This window comes from Acinonyx jubatus, chromosome B1 (genome assembly GCF_027475565.1).
Source record: "Acinonyx jubatus isolate Ajub_Pintada_27869175 chromosome B1, VMU_Ajub_asm_v1.0, whole genome shotgun sequence".
NCBI classification, from domain to species: Eukaryota; Metazoa; Chordata; class Mammalia; order Carnivora; family Felidae; genus Acinonyx; species Acinonyx jubatus.
In genome coordinates this window covers 83,896,227-83,908,842 of record NC_069382.1, presented here as the reverse complement: position 1 = coordinate 83,908,842, position 12,616 = coordinate 83,896,227, and the positions used below count along the sequence as shown (strand labels likewise).

The window sequence follows — 12,616 nt, the reverse complement described above, 5'->3', positions numbered from 1 at the left end:
ATTTCTTCCCTATTTTGTAAAACAATTTTATCATCTCTGAAAATTGAACTAAAATATGCTGCAATTCACTTTAAGAATTATTTTGGAAAATGCCTTGTTTTTAAGCAAGGACAAAGTTTGGTGAATTCAACATGAGAGAAGGATAAAGGGGAGGGTAGTGGTTCTAAAATGCTGACGGAAGGGATAACTATGGCTCATTCAACATTCCAGAGAAAACAGACAATGCTGAGTTGCACAATGTCAACTGGAAACACTTCAAACCCATAAGCACCCACGTCTTGTGGTGTGTGTGTGTGTGTGTGTGTGTTGTTGGCATTGTTTGTATCCAAGTTCCTTTAGCACAATCATAGTAAGAAGCCAGCAAGAGGGCAGTGAAGCAATGGGGGTTACTGATTTTGATTAACAGAGAGCAGACCATGAATATTTAACATCAATTGCTCTTTCATACAGCCACGCTTCTCCACTTTCTCCCTAAATGCTCAGATTCAAAAAGCCTCTTTTTAAAGTGCAGCCAGACAATTAGCACAAACCGCCAGCAAGCCAGCCAGAGCTAAGCTTCCCCTCCTGGCACTGCGTAAACATGCTGGGGGCTTTGGAAATCAAAGAGGAGCATTTTCAGCCTTTATGAGGAGAGGAAAGGTACAAGGTACAGGGTCTGTTGAAGAAATGGGACACCGCTGGCCTTAACATGCTCCCACCAGGGTGTTTAGCAAATGACAGAGCTACAGAAGGCAGCCAAGGAAACAAAGACCAAGGGAAACCTGTTTCTTGGCTTCTAGAAGGCACTGTGAGTGAGGTGCTTATGCGTGGGGAGCTGTATATGCTGTGGGCGGGTACAGTTCATACAGAACTCTTGCTTGCTCTAAATTCACCCCCAACCCAGGATTCTTTTCTAGATTGTAGCGTGGGCTGGGCCTGAAAGGGCAACCATGGCTGTGGCTGGGAAATGAGACTTTATGAAACCGCTCTCTCTCATCCAGCCCTTGGCACCGCCTCGACCCTGCCCTCCAGGTCTCATCTTTGGCCGCCCCCACACTGGAGTGCAGACAGAAGCAGAAGAGGGCGGAGGCAGGGGGGTTGACTTCAGGTGTCCTGTCTGCTGTTGGCAATGGTTTTGAGAACGACTCCTTCGGAGTTGCTTTTGCTAACCGCATCTGAGCCCGTGGGCGTGAACCTTGAATAAACTGGGACGGGGTAAGCGGTACTCCTGGGTTGGTCCTGAGAGTGGTGGCAGCCGAGTGGGGGCGCCAGCGTCTCCTTGCTCCCACTCCTGACCTCCTCCTCCTTGGTTAGAGGAGGTGCAGAATCTTTGCACACAAAGGGCCTTAAGGGATGGGACGGTCCAGCATGATAACAGTGGGCTGAGGGACTGGTGCTAATGTGTGCTGTTTCACTATTTCAAGATGGCAAATGGAAATTGTTCATATATTTGCGACAAAAATGAACTGAAACACCATGGTTTTGGGGTTTTTTTTTTTTTACATAATTTTATCAATTTGATGTGGTAGCACTGGCTTGCTAAATGAGGTTCTAGGTCTTTGATTAAAAATAGGAAAACAAATTATTACAAAATAAATGCATCTTGTTTAGTAGACATCATTCAAATCGTGGAGTCTGTGCAAGAGTAGAGCATTAAAAGGGCATTGCTTATATCATACAAAGTTTAGTCCAGGGACACCTGACTGGCTAAGTCGTTGAGCACCCGACTTTAGCTCAGGTCATGATCTCACGGTATGTGAGTTAATGCCTGGCATTGGGCTTGCTGCTGTCGGCACAGGCCCCTCAGCAGATTCTCTGCCCCTCTCCCGCTCACACACACTCTCTCTTTCTCTCTCTCTGTCAAAAATAAATCTTTAACAAAAAGTTTCTCTCTCTCTGTCCCTTGTGAGATTCTCTCTCTCTCTCTTCCTCTCTCCTCTAACTCACTTGCACCCCCCCAAAAGAAAGTTTAGTCCAATTTCTCACTTTTCTTTTAATATATATTATAAAATTGTGTATTACTCAATGTAATATAGATTGCATATAATATATATACACAAGTACAAATACACATATAAATACAGAGGAAGTCCAGAAAGGTTAGGTGACTTGCCCGAGGTACACACTGGCTAGCCACATGTGGTATCTGAAGCTGCTAGATAATGGAGGTTCTCATACAAGGACTTCGAACACACAGTCAGGCCCCTCGTACTCTATGCTGATTCCCAGTGTGGCTGCTTTAGATCCAGTCACTGTCTCTTTTCACCACCTCAACCCCTCTACACTGTTTCTTTTCTTAATTTTTTTTTTAGTATTTATTTATTTCTGAGAGAGAGACAGAGCGTGAATTGGGAAGGAGCAGAGAGAGAGGGAGACACAGAATGTGAAGCAGGCTCCAGCCTCCAAGCTGTCAGCACAAGAGCCCAACACGGGGCTTGAACTCATGAAGTGCGAGATCATGACCTGAACCGACGTCAGATGCTTAGCCAACTGAGCCGCCCAGGCGCCCCAACACTGTTTCTTTCCTAACTGAAGGAAGGCAAGAGAAAGGAGAATATATTTGCTAACTCCTTGGGGAGAGGACTGAAGGCATTAAACTTTGGATGTATTTAGGTAATCCTACTTCCTAAGCTAGTTGGTAAAAAGCTATGAAAACTAGCAGTGACAGCAGTTATTCAAAGCAGAAATTAGTCATACTCCATAAATTCATTTGTAGGTTATTGGTATGGATTTCAGACCAACTGTCTCTATAGAAACAAACTTATACATTATAGGATTATAGATCAGCTCATATAGTCTAACCCCATAGTTCCCAAACTGTGTGCCAAGGTGCCTCAGGGCACTGCAGCAAACCTATAGGGGCTCTATGGGGCACATCAAACTCTATCAGACATTGTGAGAACAGCTAGCTAGAGATTGTTCACAATTTCACATGAGATAGAGCTACATCTCTTTCCATGCTGGATTTACTATGGTTTCTGAGATAAAAAGCAAGTTCTGCGTAAAAATCAATGTAGGTCAGTTAATGAGGGTGTCAGTTTGAGAAGGTTAGAGAAAGTGTACAATGCCCAACAGGTGCACACATTCCATAAGTAAGTGATTGTTTATTTAAGAATGAAATAAAAAAGAAATTAAGATTTCCCTCAATTTGGTGTCTTTTTTTTTTCAAATGATTACTAAGTTTTAAGGACATAAGCTACTTAAGATGCTTGGACCTAAATACTTAATACCTGGAACTTTTTGGTATTTCTCTTGACTTTGGAGCACTGTGAAAAAATTCCTTAGACTCAAGGGCATTGTGAACCAAGGTAGTTTGGGAATCTCTGGTCTAAGTTATGCTGTAGCTGGACTGGCCTCCCTTCTGGGTTGGACACATACAACAGCAGAACAAAGACATTTGAAAGTGTTGATCTCTCCCTCCCTCCCTCCCTCCCTCCCTCCCTCCCTCCCTCCCTTCCTTCCTTCCTTCCTTCCTTCCTTCCTTCCTTCCTTCCTTCCTTCCCATGTTTCTGCTCCCCTGGCTTTGATGCTATCACACTTCTCAGATTACCCTTCAACCTCTCTCTCATTGTTCTCAGGCTCCTTTTCCTCAAGTGTTTCCCCAAGATTCTGCCCTTGGCCCACTTTTCCTCTCTCTCTAGACACACTCTCTGGATGATCTCAACCACACCTCTGAGCTCCATTCTCACATCTTGACTATATACCAGTGACACTACAAAAAAGGTTGCAAATTCAACACCTTTAGGGCCAGGCAATGATTCATGGTATTTCATCATTTATTTCATTCAATTTCCAAAAATGCTATTGAAATTTAAATTCTTTTTCAGTTTATTAGGTTTTTCACTATGCATATTTTTTTAGTTTTTTTAATTTTAATGTGGTAAGAACACTTAATATGAAATATACCCTCTTAACAGATTTTTAAGTGCACAGTACAGTGTTGTTAACTATAGGAACAACATTGTGCACCAGATATTTAGAACTTACTCACCTTAACATACCTGTTGATTAGCAACAGCCCCCTGTCCCTTCTGCCCAGAGGCCCCCTGCAGAGCTCCCATTCTATTCTTTGCTTCTACAAGTCTATCTTAGATACCTCATATAAATGGAATCATACAGTATTTGTCCTCATGTGACTGGCTTCTTGCACATGGTATAATGTCCACAAGGTTCATTCATACCATGGCATATTGTAGGATTTCTTTCCTTTTTTTTAAGGCTGAATAATATTCCTTTGTGTTTATATACACATTTTTGTTTATCCATTCATCTGTTGATGCACATTTAAGTTGTTTTCACATCTTAACTATTGTGAATAATGCAGCAATGAACATGAGAGTGCTAATATCCCTTCAAGATCCTTATTTCAGTTCTTTCAGATAAATATCCAGAAGTGGGATTCTTGGATCATATAGTATTTTTGTTTTCAACTTTTTTTTAAGTAATATCTATGCCCAACATGGGGCTTGAATTCATGACCACAAGATCAAGAGTTGTGTACTCTACTGACTGAGGCAGGCAGGCACCCTTATTGCTAACTTTTTGAGGAAACTTCATACTGTTTTCCATGGCAGCTGTACAAATTTACATTCCCACCAATAGTGTGAAAGTGTTCCAGTTTCTTCATATCCTCACCAACACCTGTCTTTTTTTTTTTTTAAATGATAGCTGTCCTAACAATGTTAGGTGATATATCATTATGGTTTTGATTTGCATTTTCTTGATAATTAAGTGACATTGAGCATCTTTTCACATACCTGTTAGCCATTTATATGTCTTCTTTGATGAAATGTCTATTCAAGTCCCTTGCCCAATTTTAATTGGGTTATTAGTGCATTTTGTTATTGAGTTGTGGGAGCTCCTTATATATTTTGGAAGTTAATTCTTTATCAGATACATAATTTGTAAATATTTTCTCCTGTTCTATAGGTTGCCTTTTTACTCTATTGGTTGTTTACTGTGTAGAAGCTTTTTAGTTTGTTGTAGTCTCATTTGTCTATTTTTGTTTTTGTTCTCTGTGCTTTTGGTGCGATATCCACAAAATGACTGCCATGACTGATACCATGAAGCTTTCCCCTATATCTTCTTCTAGAGGTTTTATAGCTTCTGGTCTTACATTTAAGTTTTTAATCCATTTTGAGTTGATTTTTGTGTATGGTGTAAGGTAAGGGTCTAATTTTATTCTTTTGCATGTGAGAATTGAGTTTTCCCAACACAATTATTGAAGAGACTATCCTTTCTCCATTGTATATTCTTGGCACTCTTGTCAAAGATCAGGGGACTGTATGTGCATGGCTTTATTTTGGACTCTGTATTCTGCTCCACTGGTTTATATGTCTCTCTGTATACCAGTATCCTATGTTTTAATTATTACAGTTTTGCAATGTATTTTTATTATACTGAAATCAGGAAGTATGACGCCTTTAGCTTTGTTCATTTATTTTCCCCAGATTGTTTTGGCGATTTGGGGACTTCAGTGTTTTAAGATGAATTTTAGAATTATTTTTTCTGTTTTTGTAAAAAATGCCATTGGGATTTTGATAGGGATTGCATTGAATCTGTAGATTGCTTTGGGTAGTTTTAACTACTGACACCCATAAAACACTGATGAAAGAAATTAAAGAAGATACAAACAAATGGAAAGTCATCATGCATCTTTTATTTATTTATTTATTTATTTATTTAATTTTATTTTTCCCCCTTCTCTTTATTTATTTATTTTTTTTAATTTACATCCAAGTTAGTTAGCATATAGTGCAATAATGATTTCAGGAGTAGATTCCTTAATGCCCCTTACCCATTTAGCCTATACCCCTTCCCACAAACCCTCCAGTAACCCTCTGTTTGTTCTCCATATTTAAGAGTCTCTTATGTTTTGTCCCCCTCCTTGTTTTTATATTCTTTTTGCTTCCCTTCCCTTATATGCATCTGTTTTGTATCTTAAAGTCCTCATATGAGTGAAGTCATATGATATTTGTTTTTCTCTGACTGACTAATTTCATTCATAATACCCTCTAGTTCCATCCATGTAGTTGCAAATGGCAAGATTTCATTCTTTTTGATTGCCAACTAATACTCCAAGATTTCATTCTTTTTGATTGCCAAGTAATACTCCATTGTATGTATGTATGTGTGTGTGTGTGTGTGTGTGTGTGTGTGTGTATATATCTCTCATCTTCTTTATCCATTCATCCATTGATGGACATTTGGGCTCTTTCCATACTTTGGCTATTGTTGATAGTGCTGCTATAAACACTAGGGTGCATGTGCCCTTTCAAGACAGTACACGTGTATCCCTTGGATAAATACCTAGTAGTGTGATTACTAGGTCACAGGGTAGTTCTATGTTTAATCTTTTGAGGAACCTCCATACTGTCTTCCAGAGTGGCTGCACCAGTTTGCATTCCCACCAGCAGTGCAAAAGAGATCCTCTTTCTCCGCATCCTCGCCAACATCCGTTGTTGCCTGAGTTGTTAATGTTAGTCATTCTGACAGGTGTGAGGTGGTATCTCACTGTGGTTTTGATTTGTGTTCCCCTGATGATAAGTGATGTTAAGCATTTTTTCATGTGTCAGTTGGCCATCTGGATGTCTTCTTTGGAAAAGTGTCTATACATGTGTTTTGCCCATTTCTTTTCTGGATTATTTGTTTTTGGGTGTTGAGTTTGATAAGTTCGTTATCGACTTTGAATACTTAGCCTTTATTATCTGATATGTCATTTGCAAATATCTTCTCCCATTCCGTCAGTTGCCTTTTAGTTTTGCTGATTGTTTCCTTTGCTGTGTAGGATCTTTTAATTTTGATGAAGTCCCAATAATTCATTTTTGCTTTTGTTTCCCTTACCTCCAGAGACGTGTTGAGTAAGAAGTTGCTGCGGCCAAGGTCAAAGAGGTTTTTGCCTGCTTTCTCCTCTAGGATTTTGATGGCTTTCTGTCTTACATTTAGGTCTTTCATCCATTTTGAGTTTATTTTTGTGTATGGTGTAAGAAAGTGGTCCAGGTTCATTTTTCTGCATGTCACTGCCCAGTTTTCCCAGCACCACTTGCTGAAGAGACTGTCTTTATTCCATTGGATATTCTTTCCTGCTTTGTCAAAGATTAGTTAGCTATATGTTTGTGGGTCCATTTCTGGGTTCTCTATCCTGTTCCATTGATCTGAGTGTCTGTTTTTTGTGTTTTTTTTGTTTTTTTGGTTTTTTGGTTTTTTGCCAGTACCATACTGTCTTGATGATGACAGCTTTGTAATATAGCTTCAAGTCTGGGATTGTGATGCTTCCAGCTTTGGTTTTCTTTTTCAAGATTGCTTTGGCTATTCAGGGTCTTTTCTGGTTCCACATAAATTTTAGGATTGTTTGTTCTAGCTATGTGAATAATGCTGGTGTTATTTTGATAGGTATTGCATTGAATATGTAGATTGCTTTGGGTAGTATTGACATTTTAAAAATACTTGTTCTTCCCATCCAAGACATGGAATATTTTTCCATTTTTTTTGTGTGTCTTCTTCAATTTCTTTTATAAGCTTTCTATAGTTTTCAGTGTATAGATTTTTCACCTCTTTGGTTAGATTTATTCCTGGGTATTTTATGGCTTTTGGTGCAATTGTAAATGGGATAGATTCCTTTATTTCTCTTTCTGTTGCTTCATTATTGGTGTATAGGAATGCAACCAATTTCTGTACATTGATTTTATATCCCGTGACTTTGTTGAATTCATGGATCAGTTCTAGCAGTTTTTGGTGGAATCTTTTGGGTTTTCCATACAGAGTATCATGTCTTCTGAGAAGAGCAAGTGTTCGACCTGATCCTGGCCTATTTGGATGCCTTTTATTTCTTTGTGTTGTTTGATTGCTGAGGCTAAGACTTTCAAAACTATGTTGAATAACAGTGGCTAGAGTGGACATCCCTGTCTTGTTCCTGACCTTAGGGGAAAAACTCTCAGCTTTTCCCCACTGAGGATGATACTAGCGTTGAGTCTTTCATATATGGCTTTTATGATCTCGAGGTATGATTCTTCCATCCCTACTTTCTTGAGGGTTTTTATCAAGAAAGGATGCTGTATTTTGTCAAATGCTTTCTCTGCGTCTATTGAGAAGATCATGTGGTTCTTGTCCTTTCTTTTATTAATGTGACGTATCACATTGATTGTTTTGTGGATATTGAACCAGTCCTGCATCCCAGGTATAAATCCCACTTGGTCGTGGTGAATAAGTTTTTAATGTATTGTTGGATCTGGTTGGCTAATATCTTGTTGAGGATTTTTGCATCCATGTTCATCAGGGAAATTGGTCTATAGTTTCCGTTTTTAGTGGGGTCTTTGTCTGGTTTTGGAATCAAGGTAATGCTGGCTTCATAGAAAGAGTTTGGAAGTTTTCCTCCCATTTCTATTTTTTGGAACAGCTTCAAGAGAATAGGTGTTAACTCTTCTTTAAATGTTTGATAGAATTCTCCTGTAAAGCCATCTGGCCCTGGACTTTTGATTTTGGGGAGATTTTTGATTACTAATTCAATTTCTTTACTGGTTATGGGTCTGTTCAAATTTTCTATTTCTTCCTCTTTCGGTTTTGGTAGTTTATACATTTCTAGGAATTTGTCTATTTCTTTCAGATTGCTGACTTTATTGGCATATAATCACTGGTAATATTCTCTTATTATTGTTTGTATTTCTGCTATGTTGGTTGTGATCTCTCCTTTTTCATTCCTGATTTTATTTATTTGGGTCCTTTCCTTTTTCTTTTTGATCAAACTATCTAGGGGTTTATCAATTTTGTTAATTCTTTCAAAGAACCAGCTTCTGGTTTCATGGATCTGTTCTACCGTTTTTTTAGTTTTGATAGCATTGATTTCTGCTCTAATCTTTATTACTTCCTGTCTTCTGCTGGTTTGGGGTTTTATTTGCTTTTCTTTTTCTAACTCTTTAAGGTGTAAGGTTAGGTAGGTTGTGTATCTGAGACCTTTCTTCCTTCTTGAGGAAGGTCTGGATTGCTATATATTTTCCTCTTATGACCACCTTTGCTGCGTCCCAGAGGTTTTGGGCTGTGGTGTTATTATTTTCTTTGGCTTCCATGTACTTTTTAATTTCCTCTTTAACTTCTTGATTAGCTCTTTTATTTATTTATGAAAAGATATGATTTTTAAGTAATTTCTACACCCAACATGGAGCTCAAACTCACGACCCTGAGATCAAATCACAAGCTCTACAGACTGAGCCAGGCACCCCATGCATCTTTTAAATACAGCAGATATTGTTCTTAATAAAATTTATTTCCAATAGTGTCTTAAGTTTAATTCTTTCAAGAAGGACATGCTTTGTTTGCATATCAAATATATAGGCACATTCTTCATTTCTTATCACCATTTTCCTTGAAACACATAGTCCTCTTGGACTCAATTTCATTTACTACTTTTGATTGAGGTAAAGGAAGAATAAAAGTTTACTTTTATCTTAACTCTACTGTATGAAAGGCAACAGAGCAAACTGTGCTGATAAAATGGTAACCAATGCTGAGCCTAAGGGCCAGGAGTCCAGTCAGGTGAGGACTCTGGCTCCCTGGAGAGCACGTGCCCTGACCAGAATGCAGAGCTGTTTTCCACTTCTAGCTGACCTTTGCCATGAAGAAACAGAAATGCAAATAAGCAGAATTTTCAAGGGACACCAGAGATGAAGATTTTTTGTATGTGCAACTTCCTGATTTTCCCATGGCTTTCACCTAATTCTAATTGTAGAAACGATATCACAGAGGTCCCAACAAACCATTTCTGCAGGATGGATGGGATTGCAGAAAAAAACTATTTTCACACTTCTGGTCTTGAATCTTTATTCTTTATCATTTGTCTTTATCTCTCTTCTGAGTTTCTGATTCATAATCCATCTGCTTCCTAGGCAACTAGATAATGTCCCAGGTGTTAAAGGAACTTATCTCCCCCCACCCTCACCCCTCAATCTGTTCCCACTCCTGATTCACAATCTTAATGAATGGTCCCATCATCCACCCTGTTCCTTAAGCTAGAAATTCGTATGTCATTATTTCATTCTCATCTCTCACAATCCAAACAGTCACTGATTCCTGTTCACTTGACCTTGAAACTGTTTCTCAAATATATCTGGCCTCTCTATCCCTACCACCACTTCCCTGAACAAGGCCCTCATTATCTCCCACATAAACCACAGCATCAACCTCCCAACTGTTCTTCCTATTTCAATTCCTATCCCTTCAAATCAATCCTCCACACTGACCATACCATACCTTCTCCCTGCAGAGAATAATCAATGTGTTGCATTTCCTGCTGGATGAAGTCCAGGACTCCTAGCATGGTATTTAAAGGTTCCCTCTGCTTGGTGCTAGAGTTCTCTTCAGCGTCATTTCCCACAAACATGGTTTGGGCGCAGTAAGAAACCATTTTCCATGCATGTACTATGTCATACCTCTGGACTTTGTCCATGCTGTTCTCTTTGCCTGGAATTATACCACTCACCCTTCTCTTGCCTAGCTAATTCCTACTCCTCCTTTAAGAATCCACTGAGTGGAGCGCCTGGGTGGTTCAATCAGTTAAGCTTCTGACTTCAGCTCTAGCCGTGATCTCACGGTTTGTGAATTCGAGTCCCACATCAGGCTCTGTGCTGACAGCTCAGAGCCTGGAGCTGTTTCGGGTTCTCTGTCTCCCTCTCTCTTTACCCCTTTCCCCACTCCTGCTCTGTTTCTCTCTCTCCCTCTTTCAAAACTAAATAAATAAACATGAAAAAAAAGAAGAACCTAATGAGGTATCTCCTCCTTCTGGAAGCCTTCTTTGACCTTCTGAGGCTGAGTTAGGTTTCTTTTCTCCTTCCTGAGAACCCCAAGCTTACCTTTACCTATGTTTTTTCACAGCATATTGTATTGATGTATATGTCCTACCCAATAGACTGTGAGCTGCTAGAGGACACAGCCTGGGTTTTTAAATGTCTGTACTTCTAGAACCTAGCACAGTGTCCAGCACAAAACAGCCAGTATATTTTTGCTAAAGAATTCTGACTGAGTTTGTGTGTATATTGGGGTGAGGGCCAGTTAGGCAGGCCAGTCCCTAGCTGAAAATCATCTCCTATGAAAATTATACTTGTTAACATTTGTTTTGTATCTTCATTTGTGAATCAGTTTAATGCTGCTTTCAGAAAACATTTATTGAGGCTGTATTATCATGTTCCCGGTAGTAGGCAGGGCCTGGCTATTTGAAAAATTGGCTCAGGGTAGTGTAGCAGGAAGGACTTAAACTCTGGGGCCAGAAATGCCTGGATGTGAATCCATTAGAGCAAATTATTTAACATCCCTGAGCCTCAGTTTCCTCAGTTCAAAGTGATCATAAAAATATGTCTCAGAATTGTTTTGAAGATTAAACGAAACAATAAAGGAAAGTTCTTGAACTAGCCTGGCATACAGAAAGTGTTCAGTACATTTTAGTTCATCCTCTGCCCATTTCAAGGAGCTCACACAAAAGTTTCTTTAAAGGCTCCAAGATTTGGCCACATCAGTTGTCATAGTAACGGCAGCGTCCTGTGGACTCTGTAAGCCAGGACTGCCTGTTGACATCCTCCTGATAAGGAGGCTTATGGAAGAAGGAGGAGGTGGATGTGAACAAACTCTAAACAAGAGCATGAGTCTTTTCTGATAAAAATAATACAGCTCCTCTGTTTCCTCTTCATCCTGGCCCTCAAGTCTTCCCTGCCGCTGTTGTTCCCATCGCTGTTCTCCTTTATGCCTCAGCCTCCTTCCTGACTCTGCTCTCCAAAACCTCTCCTGAATAATATTCAAAGCTGCTTCTGCGTCTGCTTTTGGCATCAGCCAATTAGCCCTCATTGTAAGGTTGTAATAAGCTTCCCAGAGAAGTGGCACAATTGTTGTGCGCTTTTATTCAGTGCTGCTTCCTACCACTATATGGAAAATGCAACAATACCCTCCTCATGCCCTGCTGAAAGCAGCCTGGGTTTGAAAAGCTTTCAGAAGGCCATCTGCCATCCCCTCAGCCAAGCAGAAGATCAGACACGAGGCCCTGCATTAGTTAGCACTCCAAGTAAAAGGTATCAAGGGCTTGTATTGCTTTTCATCTCACCCTCCATTATAATACAGCTAAGGAAGGAAATAGACTTGTGGCTATCCAGCTGGGAAACACACTGAGCCATGGCAGGAGTTTTGTCCATGAAAAGGGAGCCGGCCTTTCTTTTCTGATGGTGAATGGAGCCAGTGTTTGCAGCTAGCACGACGCTCCGACGCTCCCGAGGGTTTGCTGCACTGCTGGTAATGGCTTTGCCAGTCACTCTGGACCTTTTGGGAGGATAGTGTACAGATGAGAGTCCCAGAGTGGAGGCATCGTTAAATAAGTACACAAAGATGAGGCAAGCATCTGCATGTGTGCTGGTCAGGAACAGTGAAGCTTTCCCTAGTCATCTCTATTTACCCTCTACCATAAATTTGGCCATGAATATTAATTTAAAAGATTATTCAGGGGGGCTCCTGGGTGGCTCAGACGCGTAAGCATCTGACTTCAGCTCAGGTCATGATCTCATGGTTCATGGGTTCGAGCCCTGAGTTGGGCTCTATGCTGACAGCTCAGAGCCTGGAGTCTGCTTTGGATTCAGTGTCTCCCCCCCGCCCCCCCGCCTCTCTGCTC

General features: G+C 40.1%; 1 protein-coding gene and 1 long non-coding RNA gene across 3 annotated transcripts in view; one reads left to right on the top strand and one right to left on the bottom strand.

Moving 5' to 3' along the window:
- SCOC (short coiled-coil protein) overlaps nt 1-12,616 on the top strand; it is a 44,377-nt gene that overhangs the window by 506 nt on the left and 31,255 nt on the right. The window lies entirely within an intron of this gene.
- The window catches only part of LOC113601427 (uncharacterized), an 87,467-nt gene that overhangs the window by 53,151 nt on the left and 21,700 nt on the right, over nt 1-12,616 (bottom strand). The gene's annotated exons all lie outside the window — the stretch shown is intronic.